The sequence below is a fragment of the Schistocerca gregaria genome, chromosome 2 (genome assembly GCF_023897955.1).
Source record: "Schistocerca gregaria isolate iqSchGreg1 chromosome 2, iqSchGreg1.2, whole genome shotgun sequence".
NCBI classification, from domain to species: Eukaryota; Metazoa; Arthropoda; class Insecta; order Orthoptera; family Acrididae; genus Schistocerca; species Schistocerca gregaria.
Window position 1 is genome coordinate 252,248,814 of NC_064921.1, and position 22,981 is coordinate 252,271,794.

The 22,981-nt window shown below is 43.9% G+C and overlaps 1 protein-coding gene across 1 annotated transcript in view; it reads right to left on the bottom strand.

Annotated features, from left to right (window-relative positions):
- The window catches only part of LOC126336801 (uncharacterized), a 156,433-nt gene that overhangs the window by 128,773 nt on the left and 4,679 nt on the right, over positions 1-22,981 (bottom strand). The gene's annotated exons all lie outside the window — the stretch shown is intronic.

Below are 22,981 nucleotides of genomic sequence, written 5' to 3' on the forward strand. Positions count from 1 at the left end.
TTTCCGTCGGTCTGTTTGTTACAGAGCTTTCGCGTAAGCAATAAAAGACGCCACTCTGTTATGGGCCTTGATGTACATTTTATGCTGTTCGTGTGTGCAGCTTTTACACGTAAAACCATTTGTGTAGAGAAAAGGTATGTCTACTTGAACCCCGAATCTACCTAGGTGTATGTTAGGAAGCCGATTTTCTTGTTGGACGAGTGTACTTACAGCTTACGAGCAAGTTCACAAAGCACTGAGTAAATGACTTCTTGGCTGTTTGTGTAATGGAGTGCAAGCTATCTACATGTCCTTCTCCTCTTCAAGAGAATTCGTTTTTTAAGGGCTCACTACGTTTGGTGAGGTACAAAGGTATGTGCTGAGTTGTCTCGTCCTTTTGTGGCCATGAGTCATGAGAAAAATCATGAAGATTCTACACGACTCATTCCTTAGATTCCTACACCTTTAATAACAGCTGATCTACACAAGGCTCTTGAAAACTAAAGTCGTATTACTAATGTCTTCTTTCGCATACACTTACCGGGATGGTTCCTTTGAAAGGGCACGGCCGATTTCCTTCCCAATCCTTCCCTAACCCGAGCTTGCGCTCCGTCTCTAATGACCTCGTTGTCGACGGGACGTTAAACACTAACCACCACCACCGCATACACTTAGTCCACGTGCATTTGAATACTTAAAACACCTCCGAAGGTAGTTTGTACACACATAATATTCTCCCATTTCTGGCGTAAGTGGATGCTCTTCCCGAAGCCACAGTCTTCGAGGTAACCTGAGTGAATGTAGTAAGGTGCCCATTTGTTTGTTAACCATTTAAGGTAACAGTTTGTTTATCAGGAAGGCGCCCCTAATTGGCGTTGAAAACTAGTTAAAGAATTTTAATTCTATTTGCAACCGATTGGCTTGAAATTTGTGACATTGCATGTAAACTTTGTTAGGTGTCTTATGGTATTTTAACTGTGTCTGTGTATCGTTTTTCCAAAGGTGGAGATCGAGGACGAGCGCAGTTTTCGCCTAAACGTGTGTGGAAAACCACCTAGGAGCACAGCCACACCGCCCGGTGCACCAGACCAACGGTCGTAAATGCGCTGTACGGATTCCGTCCGGGCCTGGAATACCTCCCTGTCTCGCACGCTAGTGCGCAGCGCTTTACGGCACACGAGCAGGTCAGTCATTACATGATTGTTAATACTCATATATACTGTTAGACCCTGACACCTTCGTAACAGACCGCACACGGTATGTAGTTTTCACTCCAGTGCTTGCGTTTCCTGTACATTATACATACGTTGCATTAATTCTCATCAAATCAATAAAGAAAGCTTATTGTTTTTGTATACCATTCTATCCTTTAGATATCGATACTCTTAATGTTTCTTACGATCCTATGAAATAATCAGGGACAGATAATATATCAACATAAGTATCGATATTTACTCCTATCGGTCCCTGTGCAGAACTCTCAGCTCCTTCGAGGGCTGCAGTTTCCCAAGATATACGGGCCTCGGACTAAATGATCTATACGTCAGAATGAACGGTAAAAAATTTAAATGTCCTGTGACAAGGGCCTCCCGTCGGGTAGACCGGGTGCAAGTCTTTCGATGTGACACCACTTCGGCGTCTTGCGCGTCGACGGGGTAATTGGGACAACACGACACCCAGTCCCTGAACGGAGAAAATCCCAGACCCAACCGGGAATCGAACCCGGGCCCTTAGGATTGACATTCTGACGCGCTCACCACTCAGCTACCGGGGGCGGACAGAGTGAACTGTGACTGAATGGAACAAAGTGCTCATCAGAGGAGAATCCAGCTTAATTTAAGAAAATGATTCTTATCTAGTGGGAAAGTGATGTACAATCAGAGGAATGTTGTGGGAAGACATCAGTTTAGTGGATACGGGACCCATGTAGAAGACACGTTAGGTGGACGTACAAAACTTGGAGTCTTCGTCGGTAATAGGAGGAACAGTATTAACCCATAGACGTAGAAGGAGTTTTTTTTATTGGAACCACATGCGTGATTTTTGAAGGTTCGTCATCTTCACGAGCGAAAATTCTCACCTGCAACACCCACCGTTGTACTGGCCACTAAAGTCCAAGGATCTGAATCCTATGGACAACGTTTTTGATGCGTTGGGGAGACGAAGTGCAGCCGCTGTCAGGATTCTTCAAGGCCTGGGCAGAGATCTTTCCTGAAATGATACTGGTGCCCTTTGAGTATCTCATAGGACCTCTGTTGCTGCTCGGCGTAGACAAATACCTTACTAAATGTTTAGTTGTTGTGGAAGGGATTTTACATAGTTTATACAGTCTTTACCTTGTTTTGTAATTCCTCCAATACCCCGTTCAGCTCATATTATCTTACTCATAGATTATACTTACTGGAGGATTCGAGGAGTTTGACATAGCATCAGTCCTTATAGGGCGATCTGAAGCTTATATTATTCTTGAAGAATCAAGTTTGCCAAGATCTCCAGTAATACTTTTATTACTATTACCGGTTTCGAAAGACCCGATGATGACAGTGTAGATCTATCTAAATCAGTAACTGTAATAAAAAGAATTACTAGCATTCTTGGCAAACTTGATTCTTCATAAACAATGTATTATTTACATGATTGGTCCTTTGAAACTGCGACATAGGAATCGAATGTGTAATTTGACAAATATCGCCCTGAGGAAACTGCTCTACACTGAGGTGACAAAGCCGGCCGCTGTGGCCAAGCGGTTCTAGGCTGTGCTGTTACGGCCGCAGGTTCGAATCCTGCCTCGGGCATGGCTGTGTGTGATGTCCTTAGGTTACTTAGGTTTAAGTAGTTTTAAGTCTAGGGGACTGATGACCTCAGATGTTAAGTCCCATAGTGCTTAGAGCCATTTTATATTGGAGGTGACAAAAGTCATGGGATGCCTCCTAATATCGTGTCGGTCATCCTTTTTCCCGGCGTGGCGCAGCAACTAGTCGAGGCGTGGACTCAACGCGTCGTTGGAAATCCCCTGCAGAAATATTAAGCTATGCTGTCTCAATAGCCGTCCATAACTGCGAAAATTTTGCCGTCGCAGTATTTTATGCACCATCTGACCTCTCGATTATATTCCATAACTGTTCGACGGGTGGTCAAAACATTCGTTCGAATCGTCCAGAATGTTCTTCAAACCAATTGCGAACAATTGTGGCCCGCTGACATAGCGCATTGTGATCCAAAAAACGTCGATTGTTGTTTTAGAACATGAAGTCCATGAATGGCTGCAAATGGTTTGGAAGTAGCCGATCATAACCACTTCCAGTCAATGATCCGCTGTGTTCAACCAGAGGATCCAGTTAATTCGATGTAAACACAGCCCACACCATTATGTAACCACTACCAGCTTGCACAGTGCCATGTTGATAACTTCGGTCCATGTCTTAGAGGGTCTTTGGCACTCTCGAGAACTACCAACAACTGTTACCAACTGATATCGGGACTTATCTGACTAGGCACGGTTTTCCAGTCCTCTAGGGTCCATCCAATATGGTGACGAGCCCAGGAGGGGCGCTGGAGGCGATGTCGTGCTGTAAGCAAAGGCACTCGCGTCGGTCGTCTACTGTCATAGCCCCCTGACGCCAAGTTTCACGCCTCTATCCTAACGGATACGATCGCCGTACGTCCCACATTGATTTCTGTGGTTACTTTACGTAGTGTTGCTTGTCTGTTAGATCTGACAGCTCTATGCAAACGCCGCTGCTCTCGGTCAAGTGAAGACCGTCGGCTGTTACGTTGTCCATGGTGAGAGGTAATGCCTGAGATTTCCTATTTTCAGCACACTGAAACTGGGGATCTCGGAATATTGAATTTCCTAACGATTTACGAAATGGAATGCACGTCTAGTTCCAACTATTATACAGCGTTCAGCGTCTGGTGATTCCTGTCGTAGGGCCGTAATCACATCGGAAACCTATTCAAGTGAATCACCTGTGTACAGATGACAGCTCCGCTAATGCACCGCCCTTTTATACCTTGTGTACGCGATACTACCGCCATCTGTATATGTGCGTATCGCTATCCCATGACTTTTGTCACCTCAAGGCATGAAGAGTAGCCATGTAAAAAGGAAATGGTCAACAATAAACATAGAATGTTTACGGTCACCTGCAGCGCTGCAGCTACTGTACTACCAATAACAATAACAACCTGCGCGCCAGCAACTCTAAAACCACCACACAAATTCGTATGGCAAGTACCACGGTGGGACGATGAATGATAGGCGGTGCTAAGATATTTGGGAAGTAGCTCGCTACTCATCCGCAACCTATAAACACAGCAGAAGCCTGCCGCCGCAGCGAAGCAAATGTAGCAGTTAGCTTGTTCTGGCAGCCAGTGCCAGTCACTGTGACGAACTCTAAACCCGGAAAGCAGCTGCGTCCGGTGGAACTGGCCGTATCATGCTGTGATCTCTGGCACACTCTGACAGAGGGCGTCAGCGAGCGACAACTGGCGCAGAGCTGCGCCGGTTGCAGATACACACACGTGGCGACCACGTGGGGGCGGCCGTCCGATAACCTCCAGTACTCTTAACAACGAGCTGAAGTTGCACGGCATTTTGTGAAGCATCTGCACAGTTAAAAACACAACCATGCACTTTAAAGAAAATGCATGATGTATATTAATTATTTTGCAAAAACAGACAATGTCTGATGGGAAACCGCAATCACTGATTATACAATGTTAATTATAATCCGTCTGTATTGCAAAAACGTTTATTCACATGATCGATTTCTGTCTAGAGGAACCGGTGATGTGAATAAACATTTTTGCAGTCAAGACGGATTATAATTAACATTGTATGTTAATAAGATTTTATATCAGTGTTGTACAACTCAGACTGAGCTTCCAGTTATGGCATATAATCACATTTTGGATCCTGAAGCTGCTCTTCTTTTCCATGTTTGCGTAAAGGGTTGGAGAGAAATTCTACCTTATGCAAGACAGGTTGATTAGTTTTGATTTGCCCAAACACGTCTCAGCACTTTTTGTGCTATTTTCAATATTTTTTCATTTATATATTTTTTCGCATGACGCTGTCAGTTGATACTTCGTATCTGCGTCGCATTAGACAACTTGTTTTGTTTCCTTTCATGCTGTGGGATTGGTTGACAACTTTTCTATAATCGTCTTTGGCTGCTACACAAGCATACATTTTATCAACAGATTTCTGCCGCCATTGCAGATATTACAGCTATAACCGAATAAAGGCAAATGGTTTGCCCGCATCACGTTACCTGTTCTCTAACAAACCATAAAGTAGATTTTTATCAAGTAGCCTATTTGATACTTTGTACGTATATTCACATTTCATCAATATACAGCGTGGTTCATTGATCGTGACCGGACCATATATCTCACGAAATAAGAGTCAAACGAAATAAGAGCCAAACGAAAAAACTGCAAAGAACGAAACTTGTCTAGCTTGAATGGGGAAACCGGATGGCGCTATGTTTGGCCCGCTAGATGGCGCTGCCATAGGTCAAACGGATATCAACTGCGTTTTTTAAAATAGGAACCCCCATTTTTATTACATATTCGTGTAGTACGTAAAGAAATATGAATGTTTTAGTTGGACCACTTATTTCGCTTTGTGATATATGGCGCTGTAATAGTCACAAACATATGGCTCACAATTTTAGACGAACAGTTGGTAACAGGTAGGTTTTTTTTTTAATTTAAAATACAGAACCTAGGTACGTTTGAACATTTTATTTCGGTTGTTCCAATGTGATGCATGTACCTTTGTGAACTTATCATTTCTGAGAACACATGCTGTTACAGCGTGGTTATCTGTAAATACCACATTAATGCAAGAAATGCTCAAAATGATGTCCGTCAACCTCAATGCATTTGGCAATACGTGTAACGACATTCCTCTCAACAACGAGTAGTTCGCCTTCCGTAATGGGTTTGCACATGCATTGACAATGAGCTGACGCATATTGTCAGGCGTTGTCGGTGGATCACGATGGCAAATATCCTTCAACTTCCCTCACAGAAAGAAATCCGGGTATGTCAGATCCGGTGAACGTGCGGGCCATGGTATGCCCGAGACAGGATTCCAACCTGCGACCACAGCAACAGCGCGGTTCCGGACTGAATTGCCTAGAACCGCTCGACCACAGCGGCCGGCCTTGTCGCAATCTCGACCTATGCTTTCTTCCCAGGGCCAAACTTCACAGACGACCTGCGTGTCAGCAGGAAACGGCTTTCCTCCGTGCTGCACCGAGGAAGTAACTCTATCCAAGAAAACACAACTCATTATTCCTCCGCGCTACTGATACGTCACAGCAATTTCTGTTCTCACATACTTCACGTCTGCCTTTACATCTATCTTCATCCCGCAGCACACGTTTTCTACGCCAGGCAACAATCAATAGGCGAATGAAATACCACCGAAGTTAACACACTAAAGCTGTGCCTGAGAAGAGCGGCGTTGACTCGCCCTCTCAACCAATCTGAATTATATTTCACGTCTACACCTGAGCTCCGCAAGTACAGAACACTTCTGGTAGCAGTATCGTTTCCCCCTTCCCCGTTCCATTCGTGAATGGCGCTCGGGAAGAGCGATCGTTGATGAGCCATGGACTCAGCTCGAATCTCTCCAATTTACCTTCATGGCTTTTTCGTGAGATATACGTAGGAGGAAGCAACGTCCATGTTGACTCTCCCACGAACATCAGCTCTCAGAATTTTATCAGTAAACCGCACCTCAATGCACAATGCCTGTCTTGTAGCGTCTGCCAGATCAGCTGGATGAATATTTCCGCTACGCGTTCGCGGTTGCTTAACTTCTAACGTTCTGTTTCTCTTTGTATATTCTCTATTTCCGATATCTTCCTATCTGGGTGAGTGTTTCACACTGATGAACACAAGAGTCAATCGAAAGAGTTTTGAAAGCCATCGCTCTCGTGTGTGGACTTCTCTTACTTAGGTTTCTTAAAATGAATCTCAGTCTGCATCTACCTTATCCGCGATTAATTTAATGTGGTCGAGCCATTTAAAAACCGATCCGCCCACATACTCCCAGATACTTAATTAATGTGACTGCATCTTGTGGTTATTGTGAAATCGTGTGAGAGTACATTAATTTCACTGTGCGCCAAATTCATATTGTTTAAGAAAAAAATCCTAGTTTCACAAAGAACCTAGCATCCAGCAGACGTTGGTCTATCGAATGATCATATGAAACGTTTCCCTGTTGATTTTTGAACGCATTCTAAGTTGATATCTGAACGAATAGTAAGCTGATTTTTGAATGCGTGCACAGTGTACGTGATGTTTCCGCCAGGGGTATCCCCTTCGCATATAGAAATAAAAAACAATCCAGCAAACAAAAGGGGATGAGGCTGTAAGTGCTGAGTCGAATAGACCAGAATGGCCGAATGTCATTTGCTGTTTGTTTATGTGGCTGATTCGGTGTACGAATGATAAGCGTTGTTATAATTATTAGTGAAACCCACAGATTCAGGTTACCAGAGTGGAAATGAACGACAAACAGGAACAACAGGCAAGGTTCAAATGGCTCTGAGCACTACGGGACTTAACTTCTGAGGTCATCAGTTCCCTAGAACTTAGCACTATTTAAACCTAACTAACCTAAGGACATCACACACATCCATGCCCGAGGCAGGATTCGAACCTGCGATCGTAGCGGTGGCGCGGCTCCAGACTGTAGTGCCTAGAACCGCTCGGCCACTCCGGCCGGCAACAGGCAAGGAAGACACATATTTTCTCGGTGTATCCAAGAAAATGACATTTTGACAGAAAATTTTTGCTAGATCGCTACACTACTGAGGACTTGTTGTACAATCCTCGGTTAGCAGCCGCTAACGTTCTGTTCTCGGAATAGCGCAGAAAACGCGTTGTACAAACATTTAATAACGCCTAACAATAGAGTAAACGTGGGATAACTAAACTGGTGGTTCCAGCAGGGCTGGTGAAGTTAATCGGAGAGTAAGTTTTGACAATTGCAGGAATAGCTACAGAATTAGTGATGAAAAGATTGTTTGTTAGAATGAGGAAGCAAGAGAAACGGGGACATCACTTAAACTACGAGGGTTGGCAAAGAAATTAATGCACCGCATTTTTTCCTTCGAAAATTGTTTATTGAAGATCATGAGAATTACACATACGAAAGAATTGTGTTTCACCTACACATCCTACTTTCCTCCACCGAGAAACAGAGGTGTGTATGCCCTGTCGGTACCAATCCTTGTCATGGTGGCGGAGCCAGTGATTCACTGTGTGAATTACCTCCTCATCGTCCTGTCTTCCAGAAATGGCATCCTCTAATGGCCCAAACAAGAGGAAGCTCGCTGTAACACGTCAGGTGTGACAGCCGTAGATGGTCTCCCCGACCGCTGCAAATCGTGGGGCTCCGCCGAACCGCCTTCTGATGACCTCACCCTCCGTGCCCAGCGACTAACTGTACTTCAGTCGACAGTACATGCTCCATAGGCTTTATACAAGCGTTTGTGAATATTCCCCACAGTGTCTTTCTCTGCAGTGAGAAATCGATGGCGGCACGTTGCTTGTAACGCCATTTTGAAATTGTCCTGCAGCTACGATCTCTATTGGAAGTGACGGAAACGTTGCACGCTCACTCAGAAAACTTCAAATAACACATGCGTAACGTTTCGCATTCGTAGAATTGTTTTCTGCGAAGAATAAAAATGCGGTTCAATATGGAAGAATGTGACAATTCCAACTTTATATAAAGTTTCGTACTACTACTACTACTACTGCTGCTGCTACTTTTCGATCTCGTGCTTAAGAAAGTGAAGCATATGACTGAAATGTGAAACTATTGCCTAACATAACGGTTCTTGCTTACAGTACGCCTAATTGGCATTTGATATTTGTGCTTCGTGAATTACCCTTTGTCGTGTTATTTGTATAAATGAAGTAGACACAAATGACCAATTGTGCCAAAACAGCCTTGCTTATTCTGCGCGTGTTACAAATTCTGCAATACTAGAAAGGCCTGTTTCATTTTCATCTTGATAACAGTGACAAAATAGACGTAATCAAATCAAGAACCCACATCACATTTTCAGTATTAGACATCGATATTTTGTTTTTTTCCTTAGCAAAACGTTTCACGAACTATAATGAGGCAATAGATTCTTGTGCAGAAAGGAAAGTGCGCCACATAAAGCTGTAGCAAGATTAAAGGGAAAAAAATTCTGGGACCTAAGGTTTGAAGATATGTGTATTGTCTTGATTGTGTCTCCTCTTTACTGCTTTTATGTTTCCTATATTTAATTGATTGTCGCACAAAAGAGAAACTTATTAGCTAGCAGGCTATAAAGGGTGCAAATTTTCTGAAGAAATCTCATTCTCCCGGTCACAAATAATCCCACCAGTATTAATTGTGAGTTTTTTCCCTTAAGGGAGGTAGGATATCAAACCGGCTAACTGGGAGCAAGAGAGGCACCACTGGGAATTTTAATTCCCACTGTCCTGACAGTAGGTTTGATGGCTTCCATTACAAAATGCACACGTTTGAATCCCGCACAGCGAAATACAGTGACGAATGCTGTGTGAAGAGGCGTGACACTGCACTTGGGCACACTTAAGACCAAATAACGTTTCTTACATTTCCTCGAAATGTACGTTTTATATATAAAACTGTTAAAAGATGTGCACTACAGATTGCTCATAGTTTTGAAGAAAGGATTTTTTACAAATTTTTGACGTCCTATCTCAAACGCTCAAGGGGGAGAGGGGGCACCACAATCAAGTTTTTAATCCGGTTCGGAAATATCGTAGACCCGGGGCTGTGTGTGTGTGTGTGTGTGTTTTGAGGATCTGCCAACCCGTGCCACATGCGCCTATCACCAACATTTCGTTATAATTTTGTTGTAACAGCATCACTTGCTAACAACTTCAGAGAAACTTCCTGCGTTATTCGCTACATCACGTACGTATGTATTTTGTTCATTATGCGACAGTACGCAACACGTCAGAAGCGTGGATCGGGACCAGTGCGTAATTTGTGTGTTAGGCGTGGCAATGTTGTCAGCGCTCGCCCTGCGGTATGAAGTGAAGGGAAGGACGGGAGGGGGGGGGGGGGGGTGTCAGCTGCTGGTTACTCGCAGCATGTCAGAGAGCAACGGGCAGGCGACATTTGCCGTAGCAAGAGAGGAAGGAACACTGTCACGACCAAATTATCACCCTACAACCGTATCTGGACCTCGGGCTGCGCTAAGGATCAGTCTGTCAGCAACATCTCTCTTCATCTTCGAAAGAAACTTTCTTTTTTGGTGCCTTCTGGGTCTCCTGTATGTTTATACGTCGGAAGCCAAGTTAGCGGCCGAGGCAGGGCTTTTCCCCCTTCCTTGGTGCATTCGCAAACGGTGCGTCGGAGCTTTAATTGCCCTGATTTTCGCGTCGTGGTCCTTCTGCCTGGCGTTTGTGGACGACATATTAGAAAATCCTGTGACAAAACATGCTGCTCTTAAAAATACAGGGTGAACATAAAGCCTCTCCGTGATTACAAAAATTTATTTCTAAGGAAATATGCTGGATACAGCTTTGTGGTGTCTTGCAAATGGTAGCTTAACTCATGGTATCTTCGTGGGTTAAGCTAACGTTTGCAACAAACAGCACAGCAGTATCTAGCATAGGTCCTCACTTCTTTATGGCTAATACATCAACTTAGAAGCTTCATCTGTGTTCTACTATGGTGCTTTTAGTGTCTCCGCATACCGCAGCACGCGACATAGCTTTGCAGACGATAAGTACAATCGTTTCAGAGAGAAGGGCGGCCAATGTGACGATCAGGCTTTAAGTCGATTCGATAACAAATGACGAAAACTGACGGATTTCTCAGGTTTTTACTACATATGAACACTTTTCACATTCTCCCGCGCAAAGCGGCTGCTAGTCCTCCTTTCATGCAAAATTTTAAGTTCCTAGCTCATGTCCAAGGCACCAAAGAAGGGTAAAAAGTCAATAATCGATACCTAAAACTTGAATTGTACTACTTCTTACTGGCTATTACATCAACTTAGAAAGTTAATCTGTGTTCTGCTATGGTGCTTTTAGTGTCTCCGCATACCGCAGCACGCGACATAGCTTTGCAGACCATAAGTACAACCGTTTAAGAGAGAAGAGCGGCCAATGTGGCGATCTGGCTTTAAGTCGATTCGATAACAAATGACGAAAACGGACGGATTTCTCTGGTTTTTAATACATATGAACACTTACACATTCTCCCATGCAACTCGGCTGCTAGTCCTCCTTTCATGCAAAATTTTAAGTTCCTAGCTCATGTCCAAGGCACCAAAGAAGGGTAAAAAGTCAATAATCGATACCTAAAACTTGAATTGTACTACTTCTTACTGGCTATTACATCAACTTAGAAAGTTAATCTGTGTTCTGCTATGGTGCTTTTAGTGTCTCCGCATACCGCAGCACGCGACATAGCTTTGCAGACCATAAGTACAACCGTTTAAGAGAGAAGAGCGGCCAATGTGGCGATCTGGCTTTAAGTCGATTCGATAACAAATGACGAAAACGGACGGATTTCTCTGGTTTTTAATACATATGAACACTTACACATTCTCCCATGCAACTCGGCTGCTAGTCCTCCTTTCATGCAAAATCTTAAGTTCCTAGCCTCTCCGTGATTACAAAAATTTATTTCTAAGGAAATATGCTGGATACAGCTTTGTGGTGTCTTGCAAATGGTAGCTTAACTCATGGTATCTTCGTGGGTTAAGCTAACGTTTGCAACAAACAGCACAGCAGTATCTACCATAGGTCCTCAGAAATAAATTTTTATAATCAGGGAAAGACTTTATGCTCACCCTCTATATTATCTATCTTCTCTACAAATCCACTCTGTTAAAAATCCCAGACTGTGAACAACACTCAAGAATCGGTCGAACGAGTGTTTTGTAAGCCACAATTATTGTGCGTTCATTGTACAGAGCGAGGCAGTGCGATCTGACGTTTTCGACTAAGAGTAGAGGGTGAGTCAGCGCCATGGACGGGCGTTCTTGGGCTCACTGTTTTCTCCTACAGCAGTAGTCTTGTTAGAAGAGAGAAGTGGACGATGCAACACCGTGCGCTCGTAGTGAAGACGTTCTTTAAAAATTCAGAGTCTGCGACCGCCACTCACAGGAAGTTCCGTCTCCAGTTCATTGTTCCACATAATGGTGCAGTTCCGACCTGCAATACCATTCTGCTTGGGTTAAGAACTTACGCGAGACAGATTCTGCATAGAAGAAAAAAAGCGGGAGGCATTGTAAAGCTGGTCACATCACCTGAAAACACTGAAGTTGTGCATCACGCATTTCAGCAGAACCCTAACCGATCTGGAAGGCGACACGCGCAGTCTTCTTGGGTTATCGAATTCGTCCGTTCGACGCCATTTCACATTGTCTAAATTTTCACCCCTACAAAACTGCGATTGTTCAGGAATCGAAGCCTCAAGAATTCGTGAGGCGGAGATGTTTTGCTGAAGTAATGAAAGAGATGTTCGAAGAAGAACCTGGAATTGTGATTTTAATTTCAGATCAGACTCATTTTTACCCAAAACAGCACTGTTAAATGCTGGCCGCTGTGGTCGAGCGGTTCCAGGCGCTTCAGTCCGGAGCCGTGCTGCTGCTCGGGTCGCAGGTTCGAATCCTGCCTCGGGCATGGATGTGTGTAATGTCCTTAGGTTAGTTAGGATTAAGTAGTTCTAAGTCTAGGGGACTAATGACCTCAGATGTTAAATCCCATAGTGCTTGGAGCCATTTGGATTTTTGGCAGTGTTAATAAACAAAACTGTTGTTACTGATCTCCAAACAATCCTCAGCAACTCCATCATCACCCACTGCGTTATGACAGGATTGCAGTGTGGGATGGATTATGGGAATTTTGTGTCGTAGGGCGACAATGGGAGAGCCGTTATCGTGAATTCGGAGTTATTTGACCATGTTGCTTGAATTTCTCGTTCCAGAACTTCGTCGATGTGGCGTAAATTGTCGAAATGTTTCGTTTCAGAAAGACGGTGCGGCAGCTCACCCTTCCAACGTGTGTATGGCTGAAGTAAGGGAGTTGCTCTGGGAAAGTGATATCCAACAGAGGATATGTTGACTGGACGCCCCACTCTCCGGGCCTTACTCCATGTGACTTTCTTGTAGGGCTTCATCAAGAACAAAGTGTACATCAGTAAGCCACATACTGTGCTTCAATTAAAGGATACCTTCGAGCTGTATCCCATTACATACAGGGTGTTTCAAAAATGACCGGTATATTTGAAACCGCAATACAAACTAAACAAGCAGCGATAGAAATACACGGTTGTTGCAATACGCTTGGGACAACAGTACATTTCCAGGCAGACAAACTTTCGAAATTACAGTAGTTACAATTGTCAACAACAGATGGCGCTGCAGTCTGGGAAACTATATAGTACGATATTTTCCACATATCCACCATGCGTAGCAATAATATGGCCTAGTCTCTGAATGAAATTACCCGAAACCTTTGACAACGTGTCTGGCGGAATGGCTTCACATGCAGATGAGATGTACTGCTTCAGCTGTTCAATTGTTTCTGGATTCTGGCGGTACACCTGGTCTTTCATGTGTCCCCACAGAAAGAAGTCACAGGGGTTCATGTCTGGCGAATAGCGAGGCCAATCCACGCCGTCTCCTGTATGTTTCGGATAGCCCAAAGCAATCACACGATCATCGAAATGTTCATTCAGGAAATTAAAGACGTCGGCCGTGCGATGTGGCCGGGCATCATCTTACATAAACCACGAGGTGTTCGCAGTGTCGTCTAAGGCAGTTTGTAATGCCACAAATTCACGAAGAATGTCCAGATAGCGTGATGCAGTAATCGTTTCGGATCTGAAAAATGGGCAACCATTCCTTTGGAAGAAATGGCGGCCCAGACCAGTACTTCTTGAGAATGTAGGGACGATGGGACTGCAACATGGGGCTTTTCGGTTCCCCATATGTGACAGTGCTGTTTATTGACGAAGCCGTCCAGGTAAAAATAAGCTTCGTCAGTAAACCAAATGCTGCCCACATGAATATCGCCGTCATCAATCCTGTGCACTATATCGTTAGCGAATGTCTCTCGTGCAGCAATGGTAGCGGCGCTGAGGAGTTGCCGCGTTTGAATTTTGTATGGATAGCGGTGTAAATTCTGGCGCATGAGACGATACGTGGACGTTGGCGTCATTTGGACCGCAGCTGCAACACGGCGAACGGAAACCCGAGGCCGCTGTTGGATCACCTGCTGCACTAGCTGCGCGTTGCCCTCTGTGGTTGCCGTACGCGGTCGCCCTACCTTTCCAGCACGTTCATCCGTCACGTTCCCGGTCCGTTGAAATTTTTCAAACAGATCCTTTATTGCATCGCTTTTCGGTCCTTTGGTTACATTAAACCTCCGTTGAAAACTTTGTCTTGTTGCAACAACACTGTGTTCTAGGCGGTGGAATTCCAACACCAGAAAAATCCTCTGTTCTAAGGAATAAACCATGTTGTCCACAGCACACTTGCACGTTGTGAACAGCACACGCTTACAGCAGAAAGACGACGTACAGAATGGCGCACCCACAGACTGCGTTGTCTTCTATATCTTTCACATCACTTGCAGCGCCATCTGTTGTTGAAAATTGTAACTACTGTAATTTCGAAAGTTTGTCCGCCTGAAAATGTACTGTTGTCCCAAGCATATTGCAGGGAAACGGTGTATTTCTATCGCTGCTCGTTTAGTTTTTATTGCCGTTTCAAATATACCGGTCATATTTGAAACACCCTGTATTAGCGAAAGGGATGGCAAACTTTGCGCAGGGTGTCAACAAGTGTGGCGAAAGAGAGGGCCAGTACTTCAAGACATGTTCCACAAATAATTAATTTCTGTCAAAATTAACGTATAAGATGTCATTCAGTGAGCATCCTTTGAAATAAAACAAGGTGCTTCATCTTAAAATGTCACTGTGTACTATAGATTCAAAAAACCATCAGACAACGCTGGCTCTCCCTGTACTTCTCCAGTGGATCTCAGCATGGCATCTCCTTTTCCTACAACTAGTTTTAGGAGTTCATTACATTTAATGTCGCTCTGGACGCCATTGCTGAGCATTTCTACGGTAGTTACTGATTCCAGAGATTTATCACCAATAGTGTAGTGGATCTCTTTAGCTACTTCAGGCAATTTCTTGCATTTATTTACGTTCAGAGACAACTGAGAGTCCTCAGAATAGTCATCGATCCTTCCCAGGTTTTCCTGCATTTCGCTACAGTCTGCAATGCAACATCCCTATAGACAACAGCAGCATCTGCGAACAGCCGCACAAGGCTGTTGATCATTTATACAAAAAATTCAAATGTGTGTGAAATCTTATCGGGCTTAACTACTAAGGTCATCAGTCCCTAAGCTTACATACTACTTAACCTAAATTATCCTAAGGACAAACACACACACACACACACACACACACACACACACACACACACACACACACACACACACATGCCCGAGGGAGGACTCGAACCTCCGCCGGGATCAGCCGCACAGTCCATGACTGCAGCGCCAACACCGTTCGGCTAATCCCGCCCCGCCAATATCAATCGTCCGAAACCCTGTAATACTACCCATGCTTAGATTAAAATTAGGCGAAATACAGTCGCTGAAGCTACTATCCTCACAGATCCATCAGCTGCAGAGGTCTCACCCATACCCCTGTAAGCCAATGATCCCAACCAACTTACCCATTCATTTTAGGATGGTTCATTTGCCGATGAAGGTTTTGGTTGCAATAACAATAAGCAAGGATCAATGTGAGAGAGAGCAGTAAGATAACAGAGAGGAGGGGGGATGGGAGAGGCGTAAAAGCAGAGTGGGGGGGGGGAGGAAGAGAGAGGAACATATAAGAGGAGAGAGGAGGATATGGACAGACAGAGAGGGAGGGAGGCGCTGTTGCACAGAGAGAGGGAGTGCAGGAAGTGGAGGATATGGACAAAGAGAGTGGGAAGAAGTGTACGATGTACATCATATTCCCATAGATATTTAGCAACTGCGAGGCACTGCCGGGTTCGCTTTCGAATATGACCATCACGACTAGTACATTGTTGATGAAAGTGTACATCGAGTGCAAAGTGCGCTAGTGCAGTCTCATGCTGATATTACATAAGATCAGAATTTACTGTCATTTGCAGTGTTGTACCGATACGAAAGCTATTCGTTTGTTAAGGTCCGATAGGTCGCGAAATTGAGACTACAGGGAAATTAAAAAATGCTTTATTTATAACAGTTCGTTTCGCCTAACAGTTACTTTCCTGCATAAACGCCGCACCGACTTAGTTGTCTGTCGTAGCGTTGTATCATCTTTTCAATACCATTATCATACGAGGGTTGAATGAAAAGTAATGTCTCCAACTTCGTTAACTGGGTTTGGATGGGAAAATATTAATAAATCAAAAGCAGAAATAATCCTTAGAATGTGATCTTTAATTACCAATATTTACTTTTCCACAAAATCACCTGCCAATTGGATACATTTCTGCCTACGATGTACAAGTTTTCTGAAGCCGTCACGGAAGAAGTCGACACTCTGTTTCCGCAACCACAGTCTCACAGTTCTCTCAATGTCTTCATCAGAAGCATAATGATGTCCCCACAGATCGTCTTTTTTGAATGGAGTAATGCGTCACCTTCATCCTCGTAACGCAAGAAGAGTTCCTGGCAAATTTCAAGTCTGTACACTTTCATTTCAGGAGTTATCACCGGTGATACCCATCGTGCAGAGATCTTCGGATAGCCAAGCAGAGCAATGATGTGAGCCACAAGTTCTCGTGAAATTCCGAATGTGCTTGCAAGATCTCTCTGAGTGATACCACAATAGTTCCGAATCAATCTGTCAATATTTTGCTTGTGAAACTCGGTGGTTGCTGTAACAGGATGTCGAACTCTTTGTTTGTCACGCAGGTCAGATGTTCCCGCCTCAACATCTTTAAATACACTCGCCCAACGACGCACAGTACTCAAATCAGCACAATCACCATAAACTGCTTTCATTCTCTGATAAATCTCCTTTGATGTGACACCTGCTGTCAAGAATTGAATGACTGCACGTTGCTTAAATCGCTTTGACCGACCGTCTGCGCAGGGTTCCATACATTACACTGTAACAACACAATCGTTCAATTCCAAGGCTTCCCGACAACTGGAGCTGTAGACAAGAGGCTACGGAACAAGCCAGTATCTGCCCCATACCACTGCTGCCAACTGTTGAAGATGTACGATGGTGGAGGCATTACTTTCCAGTCAACCCTCGTAGAAACACAACCTATACTTTCCACCAATTCTCTGCGCTGGTCTGCAGCTCGTTGTCTGTGTCAAAATATCTTCAAAGCTAATGGTCTATCTGAGTAGAGATGAAACTCAGTAAGGACCAAGTCCGGGCTGTATGGTGGGTGATGATAATCAATGTCGTGTGACTTGGGCCTCCCGTCGGGTAGGCCGTTCGCCGGGTGCAAGTCTTACGATTTGACGCCACTTCGGCGACTTGCGCGTCGATGGAGATAAAATGATGGTGATTAGGACAGCACAACATCCTGTCCCTGAGCGGAGAAAATCTCCGAGCCAGCCGGGTATCGGATCGGGCCCTTTGGATTGACATTCTGTAGCGCTGACCAACCAGCTACCGGGAGTGGACGGTGGGTGATTAAACACTGCCAATCGAAAACGCCCCAGGAGCATCTTCATTGCCCTTGCAGTGTGCGGCCGAGAATTGTCATGAAGAAGGAAAGCTATGACAGCTACGTTATGTGGGCTGCACGAAATCAGGCGAAATCATTCACCATGCTCTTGTGCTCAGCGGGAGACACTATTTTCTAAGCGTCTTTACGTGCTCACTGTGAGCTCAGAACTGAAGGGAGTTACATGATATGAACGCCGGTTATACTAGAGACTTTGCTCCTCACAATTGTACGCTTCATCGGATTTTCACTGGGGACTCCATTTTGCGAGCGATTGGCTCTTAATAAACGAACAGCCCTCGTATTTTCAATCCGGTACAGATACAGAGGTAAATGATGGTAGGATATAAACGAAATGCTATAACCTAAGAGCCACCGGAGACCAAGGGTCCCTAATACCAAAATAATATTAAAATATCCCTGAACAACATCCAAAACTTTGTTAGTTGAGTTCAGTTGAACGCAGTATATACTGTGATCGGTAATAGCCCTGTTCTCTCACGGAGTACTCCCAAAATTACCTGCATACATGTCTGTGTCAGGGTTCAGCGTCTGCAAGGAAATCCTGAATCCGGCCATAAATCGATGCTCAGTAAGCTGTTCAAGAAATGACAGTGCGGAACTGTATCAAATGCCTTCCGAAAGACAAGGAACATGGAGCCAGTCTGGGCGCCGTTCTCTAGAGCGCTCTTATATCTCAGAGTCGAACGGAGCGAGCTGAGGTTCGCAAGATCTCTTTTTTGTAGAATTGTAAAACATGTTTTCCCTTTTTTCACTGCGTAGCGTCTGGTAAAGCCGTGATGACATCATAAACCCGTCGATTTCGTTCCGCCTTGCTGTGTCCTACGAAGCTAACACTCCGTCTCTAATGACTCTGTGTTCATGGAGCATTAGTCACTTCCTTCCGACAAACAAAATTTTCATCACGCACTTTGCTATATTGCGCTTTATTCTCCAAAACAAAATATACTGGTAATAATGTTAATAAACGTCACCACTTGTTAATTCTAAATTAATAAGTCGTATGAGAGAGATAACACTTTACTTGCGTGGCAAAAAACAACCTATACCGGATCAGACGTCGCCCGAGTCAACAAAAATTTCAACCGGTTGCTAAGCTATGGCGAACTAATATCAAAATTACGGCACAGAAACAGTTTGGAACTAGAATGAAACCTACTCCTATCACAGCACAAAAATGGCGAATATGTACTGGGCAGAGTTAGTGATGTAAAAGAAGGGAACTAGGTTTCTGCCAGCTCCAAAGACATTTAAATCAAAACATCTTGACGCATCGCGCTTTTTTACGAGTAACACTACTTCCCTAGCGCAGTGAACGCTCTTAGCTACAAGTTATTGGCACACCTGCAGCATGTAATTTATAGGCTAAAGTCCCTGGTTCTGTGCGCAAAATCCAGAAGATTCGCCACCATAGTAAACAACCACGCAGAAATGCTCCTATCGGAAAACAAAAAAATGTTCCATTTTATTTAGAAGACTGACTTTAAAGTGGGATACCAGCTTCCTCGTTCTATCCTTCCTCAGTACCTTTAAGAGTTTTCCCAAAAATTTTGGCATGCGAACATATTTGCGCTTTTTTTATTCCAACTCCCACAGGCTCCCCTAACTGTAACTCAAAACCACTACTCCCTCGCTCATACCCATCCACTCCCAATTGCGCTTTCTCACTCACTCATTTAGCCCAACTCATTGTCATTATCATTAACTCTTTGGGTGTCTCTCATTGTCTTCTGTTTCATAGCCACAGACTCCTTCATTCTGTCCTACTACTCCATTCTCCTCTCACTGTGTCACTCTTGCTCTCTCATACTACTGCTATCTCATTCCATCCATCCTACTGCTGCTGTTTCTTCTATCACTACCTCTAGCTTCCTCATTGTCACTGTCATATACTCTGTCACTCATTATCACATCCTCTCACTTACTTCAGATTTCTCTCTCTCTTTATTCCTCCCCTCCCTGGCACTGTCTCCTTCATTCTTCTCCAAGCACACTCCTATCACTGTCAACTCTGTTCCACTTCCACTGAGACCCTCTATTTCTCTCACATTACCATTGTATCCTTCGTTATTTTTATAGCAAAACCACTGTCGACTGTCTTAAATATTTATTACTTTTCTGTTTCTTTGTCATGCCCATGTATTCTTCTCTCTGAGCATAAAAAAGTGCGAATATGTTCGCATGCCAACATTTTTGGGAAGAATTTTAAAGGTGCTGTGGAAGATAGGGGGAGGCAGCTGGTATCCAACTTTTCAATCAGTGTCTTTTAAATAAACACCAACATATTCCCATTTTTTTGTGATCCGATTGGAGCATATTTCAGCTGGTTCCCTTCTTAACTCTGCTAAAGCAGTGCATTTGACGCACATGAAAAGAAATGTATTGGTAGCTAGAATTTAGATAGTTTACTTATATAAAATTGAAGTAGTGCATACTAATGTTACATTTCAGACCGGATTTTACGTGCAAAATATTTTTTCAAGTGCTTCAGTACTACAAGATGGGGTTCCCAAATGATAACGAAGTCAACTCATAGCACATTTCTCCGCTCCACGTCACTATAAATTACATTTCCGTCTCACACCGGATTTTACGTGCGTATTTTACGTGTACAAGTGGTGTAACTTTTAATCTCTGTTGGTCGAGAACGGATAAAGATATGAAGAAAATGTTCAAGGTTGCTGGAGATCTAAATTGAGATCTTGGGAATACAACATGATAGGTACGGCTGTTTGCTGTGCATAGCTGTCTCGGAATCCGCGACTGGGTTTTGGTGCCCCAAATTCAAATTTTGGAGGTGTTTCTCGATAACGGATAAAAATTTATTAAAACAGGGAGATGGATCTTTTAGATAAATGCCTAAAGAATATAGGGTTAAGTTTCGAGCAATTTATTGGGGTTATGTTTTTATTTAGATTTCACCTCGTACAGAATTTTAAGTGCAAAAGCAAGTTAATTTTGAACCTCTGTATTTTGTAAACGGATAAAGATAGCAAGGAATTTTGAAGCTTGTTCAAGATTGGAATCTTTTGAATGTATCATACAAATTTCAGCATTTGCTGTGCATAAGCGTCGGATTGGCTGGGTTTTGGTCAACTGATGACGGCGAAAATATGTTTAAAAGAACACTTTTGTACGGTTTTCCAACAAACCGCCAATGAACTAATGGTGCTTCCACAAATCCCATCAAGCCCGCCGTAGACTGCATCAGATTCGAAAAGAATTGACCGATTTGCTCCATTTGTCTAAGCAAGAGGAAGTGTGCAATATTCATACTTCGACCCTGCACTGTAGGATATTGACACTAACACGATCCTTCTGTTGGGTACACAGATGGTCAGTGGGGCCCCAAGGGCTATCCAAAACATTTGGGTTCAAATGGCCCTCAGCACTATGGGACTTAACTTCGAAGGTCATCAGTCCCGTAGAACTTAGATCTACTTAAACCTAACTAACCTATGGCCATCACACACATCCATGCCCAAGGCAGGATTGGAACTTGCGACGGTAGCGGTGGCGCGGTTCCAGACTGTAGCGTCTAGAACCGCTCGTCCACCCCGGCCGGCCCAAGATATTTGATCCTACATTTTTATCAGCCGGAGAACCCGAGGTATGGGCACCGAATTTTTTTTATGCACGGCATTTTGGAACGTATTAGGTCGCATGCATTCCGATATAAAAACCATTCAGTTTAAGAGCATACATGAAATAACTAAAAAGGTTTTGCCGGGGTGATCAAATTTCTTGGGGTGGTTTTTTTTTTGGGGGGGGGGGGCGGCGAGAGGACCATTTCTCACATAAACGCACCCCCTGTAAAATGTATGGTGAGGGCTGTAAAAACAAATTGAGGCAAATTTATGTGCTTCTAGAGAGGGGGAAGCGTCTACAATAGTTTCACAGAGTGTGGATGCAAATATCCTAAACTTTAATAACACATTGTGTCATACTGCGTGACACGACAAATGGCATGTTGGATGAATGTGCCATGTTGTACGACATATCAGTATCACGTTACTTTGGCTGACACGTTGCTTTATATTACAGGACATGAGTACTGCTTGTAACAAGTATAATAACGCGAATATGTCAACGTGTTTTGATTTAACTCTCACTGACGCTTCCAGGCAAGTCCAAAAGTTAGTTCCCTTCTTTTACATACCACACACTGTCTAGAACGTATTGCGCCTCTCATTATGCTATGAAAGTAACATTTTTCATTCTGATATTTCTGGAAACCAATATGAGATATGGGCCACTGAAGATACGCAGTTCACAGCTCGCATTTTATGTACGGATGAGCCAGGATTCACAAGACATGGTAAAGTAAATTACCACAATACTCACGTGCGGGCAGATGGAAATCCTCGAGCAATTATGAAGGTGTTGCATCAAGATCGTTCCATCATCAATGAATCGGCAGGAGACTCATGGGACCATGCACTGTACCGAACAGATTAATTGCTGCTGTGTATCCCCAATTTCTGCATCGTGGATTATCAGCGCTGTAGGAGACCTTTACCCTCGCAGAAAATCTACCGCTGCAGTTTATGCACGACGGTACACTGCCACATTTTCTATGGATCGAGCGACAGTACTTGACCGCAACGTTTCAAGAGCGATTAATTGTTGGAAGAGGTCCGGGGGCATCGGCTCTCCCTTCACCGGACCTCAATCCGTTGCATCTCTGGCGATGTCCCTTGACCCCTTTGACAACTGCAGACGTTACAGGAGCGTATGACGCAAAGGGAATGGCGCCACGTCTACTTTTAATAATTGGTGATTCGCAGCAGAGATATGCTAAGAAAGAGTCAGGATACGTGCTAACCAGATGATGCAGCACCACCTACAGTGTCTACTTTTGTGTAACAGACGGATGTCAACAGGAACTGGTATCCGGACGTACAGGGGGTGTACAGAAATACGGAAAACACATTACCATGTCTCATAAGCTGTTGGAAAACAGCCTACAGTCGTATCGGCAATGATAGATGCAGATCCTGTATGGTTTGCAGGGCAGCACTATTCCTTCAAAATAGTGCCAAGTTCAGGTGACTACCACTTACTATTCTCTTCAAAAGTTAACAACAAAAGTTCAATAATATTGATATCTGGCGCCTGCGGTGATCAGGGGAGGTGAGACAATTCATCCTCGTAGTCACAAAAGCAATCCTGAACGAAGCGAGCTGTCTGAACATGGGTCCTGTCGACTTCGAACGCAGAATCAC